The sequence below is a fragment of the Dermacentor andersoni genome, chromosome 8, assembly GCF_023375885.2.
Source record: "Dermacentor andersoni chromosome 8, qqDerAnde1_hic_scaffold, whole genome shotgun sequence".
Lineage (NCBI taxonomy): Eukaryota > Metazoa > Arthropoda > Arachnida > Ixodida > Ixodidae > Dermacentor > Dermacentor andersoni.
The window spans coordinates 149,991,580-149,997,631 of record NC_092821.1 but is presented as its reverse complement, the minus strand read 5'-3'; the positions used below and the strand labels follow the sequence as shown (position 1 = coordinate 149,997,631).

The 6,052-nt window shown below is 46.2% G+C and overlaps 1 long non-coding RNA gene across 1 annotated transcript; it reads right to left on the bottom strand.

Moving 5' to 3' along the window:
- Positions 1 to 1,429: 1,429 nt before the first annotated feature.
- Positions 1,430 to 5,748, bottom strand: LOC140219907 (uncharacterized). The gene is made up of 2 exons (XR_011896185.1): positions 4,686 to 5,748; positions 1,430 to 4,478 (listed from the first exon to the last, which is right to left on the bottom strand). It is a non-coding gene; the product is annotated as an uncharacterized lncRNA (long non-coding RNA).
- Positions 5,749 to 6,052: the final 304 nt, after the last annotated feature.

The window sequence follows — 6,052 nt, the reverse complement described above, 5'->3', positions numbered from 1 at the left end:
CACGCAATCGCTCTTAATATACAGAGAAGAAGTGCGCCATCGATCGAGGAGCTCGTAACCGTTTCCAGAAATGCAATAACTTCACGCTGCTACAATTTTTACGGCGTAATGAATGCCGACCAATTTCACACAAGAAAAGCGAAACTTTACAGCCGAAGAGCGCAACTGCTCTAGCGCCCTTGACTGTTGTGACTGCTTGCGACTCACCGTGGGGCAACCATAAAGCTTCGATGGAGAACGGCTTTTAAGGATGCTTGCTTGATGCTTGCCAATGATGCACAAGCAGTGACGTCACTCATAGGCTTCAAAGTTTTGTTAGCCTCTGCGGCCACCCCTGGACATCAACTCATTCCGCTTCACAATGTGCAATTGCTAGCTTAAATCACTAAGCAAAGGCGCCATAGTCACTTATTTGGCAGAACAAACATTATAAGGCCGAAATAAATACCTTGTAAATAAAAACATTGAAGGGAAGAATTAGCAGAGGGGTAATGAAACCGCAGATCCGGCGAATACGTGGGAATCTATTGTGAGCGAAACTTTCCTCGATGCTTGCTGAAATGTCTTCGCTTCTTCATTTTGTATGTAGCTGAATGCTCCTTCCCCATGGCACGACGTGGTCACATTTTATTTCTTCCCCTTATGAGCTTCATTCTCCAGACCTGGCTGTTTCTGTTGCCGACTATTTCTACACTTCCGCGCAGCCGACTTCCTAACTGTTCTGCAGGTCAAAGCTTCTCGTTGCATCCGGGCTTGGGTCCCGTTCCGTCCCCTTTGCATCTTTCTGCACGCAGACCACTTCTTTCTTTTACCAAATTATTCACATCTTGCCCAGTTGCACATACCCAGGGCCCCACTTCTTTATTTGGACGCATACGCAGTGGTTCAAGCAAAGCCCATTGATAATACCAGAGAACCGCCACTCTTTGAACTCTGCCGCCGCCGCGCGACCTCCTCGCCTCCTCCTCGCCCCTTGCGCGTCCCCTCCGCGGCAACCAGTCTTGCGGCCGTTCATTTATTTCTGCACGACGATTGGTCTACTTGCCGTTGCCCTTGGAAACGCGCGGATCTTGTGCGTTGCCTGTGTTTTTTTTTTTTCGTTGGCACCATTTTTCTCCTTAGTTCGGCCATAGAATAAAGAACAACTTTAGAGAAGGGAAACTCTACCTTCCGCAGTGGTTCGAAAATAAGCAGCGGCAGCGCATGGAACTTACCTAGGTGGACGCCAGATGACGTTGCTAAAACAGGAAGCGGAAATGCGCATTTTTTTTAGAGCATTATTTAATATGGCCGCTGGTATCCGCTCGTGTACGCTTGTATCCGCTCGTACGCGCCGTACTCGCCTCGGCTGCCGCGTAGCCGGTGCGTTCTAATTGCCAGGAGACCAAAGAGCCTCTACTGACGCCCATACAAACAAGCCACAAGTGAGTGAACAGAACGTGCGACTTTATTGGCAGAAGACAAGCAGTGTATGTACATTCTCGTGCAATAGCAGAAATAAAATTTGTATGTCGAGATACACTGGAATCTTTGACGCGAGCTCGTAAACGGCTCACCGTCGTCGTCACACATGGCGGTCTAGTAACGAGCGACAACCAGCGGCTCATGCAGATTGGTCAGTGTCCCGCCTGTTTGCAGCGGAAGTCGCCGTTAAAGATGAGCAACTTGCTCTGCGAAACAATCGGGTGAACCAGGCATCTGCTGCCGCAGCCAACACAGCGACATGGACTACCCGGCATTTTAGCCTTAACTCCTTTACAACCTGCACGTTACTTTTCTTTCGGAGGCCGCTAATGTGTGGCTCGCACTTGGTGTCCCACATTGTCTCAATATGGACAAGTCGCTTTCGTGGGCATCACCTTCATCAGCCACTTTTGCGGGCCTTTGCACCCAACTTCACACACGTCGGACCATGTAAGCACGTATGCCGGTCTCCGTTCGTGCTTAATCGCGGCCGAGAAAGGCAACAGGCACAATTTGCACATGGCTGCAGCAGGAAAGGCTGAACGGGGAGCACGAATCGCGGTGTGTAAATTGGGAGTCTATGTCGCTGTGCAGATTGCAGGAGCAAATGCTTACTTCGAGAAACTGCTTTCCAGTGCAACTGACCAGGCCGCCACATCCGATAAGCATAACACGGCGACCGTAACCAAGTGAGATAACAGTAAAAATAAACGGCAATCATTCACCACATAGTGTTCAGAGAATACGTTATACATCGGCTACAAACCATATGGCAACAGTGAGCATTCACATACACGGGTCTCTTAGGATACATTCAGCCGCCTACTTACAGGCATAATGCTTGCCTTCGTCGCATGTGGTGGTCTGGTAACGAGCGACAAACAGCAGTACAAACAGATTGGACAGAGCGTCGCACCTGTTTGAACCGACAGTTGCCGTTGAAGATGAGCAACTTCCATTGCGAAGAAATCAGGTGATGCAGGCATCTGCTGCCACAACCAACACAGCGAAATGGACTATCCGGCATTTTAGCGTTAACTCCTTTCCAACCTGCATGTTTCTTTTCTGTCGAGGGCCACTAATGTGTGGCTCACATTTGGCGTCCCACTTTGTCTCAATATGGACAAGTCGCTTTCGTGGGCATCACCTTTGGCAGCCATTTTTGCAGGCATTTCCCCCCGTACGGCTATCAACTTCATACACTTCGAACCATGTAAGCACATATGCTGGTCTCAGTTTTGAGCAAATCATGGCCGAGGTAGGCCACAAGCACAATTTGCCCATGGCTGCAACAGGAAAAAATGAACGGGGAGCACCAGTTATGGTGTGTGTACACTGGGAGTCTATGTCGCTGTGCGGACTGCAGGAGCAAATGCTTACCTCGAGAGACTGTTTTCCAATGCAACTGACCAGGCCCCCACATCCGATAAGCATAATACGGCGACCGTAACCAAGTGAGATAACAGCAAAAATAAACGGCAATCATTCACCACATAGTGTTCAGAGAATACGTTATACATTGGCTACAAACCATATGGCAACAGTGAGCATTCACATACACGGGTCTCTTAGGATACATTCAGCCGCCTACTTACAGGCATAATGCTTGCCTTCGTCGCATGTGGTGGTCTGGTAACGAGCGACAAACAGCAGTACAAACAGATTGGACAGCGTGTCGCACCTGTTTGAACCGACAGTTGCCGTTGAAGATGAGCAACTTCCATTGCAAAGAAATCAGGTGATGCAGGCATCTGCTGCCACAACCAACACAGCGAAATGGACTATCCGGCATTTTAGCGTTAACTCCTTTCCAACCTGCATGTTTCTTTTCTGTCGAGGGCCACTAATGTGTGGCTCACATTTGGCGTCCCACTTTGTCTCAATATGGACAAGTCGCTTTTGTGGGCATCACCTTCGGCAGCCATTTATGCGGGCCTTTCCACCCATGTGGCTATGAACTTCAAACACGTTGGACCATGTAAGCACGTATGCTTGTCTCCGTTCGTGCTTAATTGCGACTGAGAAAGGCCGCAGGCACAATTTGCACATGGCTGCAGCAGGAAAGGCTGAACGGGGAGCACGAATCATGGTGCGTAAATTGGGAGTCTATGCCGCTGTGCGGACTGCAGGAGCAAATGCTTACCTCGAGAGACTGCTTACCGATGTAACTGAGCAGGCCCCCACATCCGAGAAATGTAACACGGCGACCACAACCAAGTGGGGCAGCAAAACCAGATTCTGCAATCTATCATTCAGTGTAGCTTGCGCAAAGACCCAGGCTATCGAGGAAGAAGAGCAACCATCAACGAGACTAGGAATATGGAAAATGAGAAAGCTTGCATTCAAGAGAGAAGCCACCCTGCTCTGCAAGCACTGAAGGCCAAAAACATCAAGAAAAGTAAAATGGTGCATAGCAAACAGTGCGTAGGTTAATGCAAGAAACATGTCGATGTTGCATCAGCTATTTCAGGAGAGGAATTGTGCATGACAACATGCACTAAAAGGTACTGCTACAAATATGTTATGCTACTAGACAGTGACTGGTATTAAGTATCAGCGAAGAATCGGTTGACCTTTATGTTTGGATGAGGATGAATGATCTCTAACAAGAATGGACAATGAAAAAGCTTGCATTTATAGAAGAAAAATTACACTTGGCACAAATGGAATTGACATGGCCAGGAAGCTGATTAAGGGCAAACTGATGGAACTCTTTTGGCCAGCGTCGTCCGTGCTTGATCAGAAGTTGCAGGCACATCTGGAGACGAAGAATTTCCATAAAGTCCTTTTTGAGTTACCTGGATGACTCAGCCAATTTGTCCGCGCTGGTGGAATGGTGGCTGAAGCTCTTTTCAGTCTTGACACAGTGCTCTGCAGACTTGATATCTCATGTAAATTCTTCTGCATGCGCTTCTTTGTTCGTGGTGTAAAAGCCTTGCAAATTCAGCTCCAGCCCCTTTCTGTTGGTGTGGATAGGAGCTCCTGTGATGACCAAGGTATGCTTGGCATGGACTCTGTTGGGGCAGAACGGTGACACATGAGATACAGCACAGATTAGCCAAACTCATGTGTGTTTTCTTTTATGTTCGAACCAATTATACTGAACCATAAACATGAGCAAACATTCATTTCTGCTGCAAACAAATGACATGTATCTCAAGACTAGCAAGACAATACAGCATATATCAGGCATACTTATTTCTGAACCACATGTTGTTTACCTTGTAGTAGCAGCCAATGTCCACACAATGGCCTTGTTGTAGCAGGCAGCAGCTTCTGTTTAGTGTGTGGAGTGTGTTGCTTTATACTGGTGCCATCCTCATTACTGCATGTCTGGAACAGAAATTTTGACTGAATCAGAAATTGAAAAAAGCACAATTTTGCAATATGAAATGCAAAAAGGTGTGACATATATATTGTAATGGTTTGCGACTACAGAACACATGCAAATATACCCTGTCTGTTCTAGGGCACTTAAGCAGCATGTTAAATAAATATTGCTATTGTCCATAAATTTATGCCTGCCTAACTATACAATGCATGTAAACAGTTTAAGTATTATTAAGATCACAAATGAGAACATTTGTGCGTTCATTTATACACTGGAAGAGATCACACTGCTGGTTCCACAAGCAAATACATGAAAGTCATGAAGCTATTAGAACTGATGCATTATTTTTCTGCACGAACGTGATGCACTGCTGCACTACTGCAAAAATAAATGCCCTACGGTAAACCAAAGTGAACAGCAAGAACATTTGGAACCAACAAGTACGAAATATGAGTGAATTATCACGCTTGCAACTGTTTAATACATTAAATTCTGTACTTTCACATCATTTTACCAAAGGATTATTCGATTTTGTGGACGAAAAAAGTTGCCGGCGGACTCGAAAATAAGTTTTATATGTATATTGTTAAGGCTACCCAGTCACCTATGGCCACGGCTACAATAAGATTAAAAATGAGGCGCGCGTTCCGATATCGCTCTTTCTTTCCCGATTTGTGTGTGTATAACGACAGCCTCGCAAGTAACGGTTTACTTAGGAAACAGCAACGGAGGATCCCGGCTGCCATATGCTGTGCAGGATCTAGTTCGTTAACTTGTCTCCGCCTGTAAGTTAATGAGACGAATATTATATAACGATTCAAGCAGCGGTGTTAAACGACTCACCGTTATTGCCGTTGTCAGCCGCACCAGAATCCAGCTCCCGTTTCGATGCAGACGTGTTCCGAATGGCTCACGACCGATACCCAACTTTCGGGCTTGCATGTCCGCTTGCAAACACGTCACTTCACCTCAGGTTAAATAACGCGTGACATCGAAGCGCAATAAACTAGTTTTAGCGAAAAAGAAGCAACCAGCCTGAGCGCATGAACGAATGAATCCGTGCCGCCATGCACTCGAAAATACCGGTAAAAATTTTAAATCCAGGCCAGAGGTCACGTGAAAGATCGATGATGCTGAACGCTATTTGCGTTTATAATGACAAAGAAACAATAAACTTACTTACAAAGAATACAATATCAAATTAGCAATGATAATTTCGCCCTCTTTTTCATGTAATAAACGTGCTTCGGTAATTGT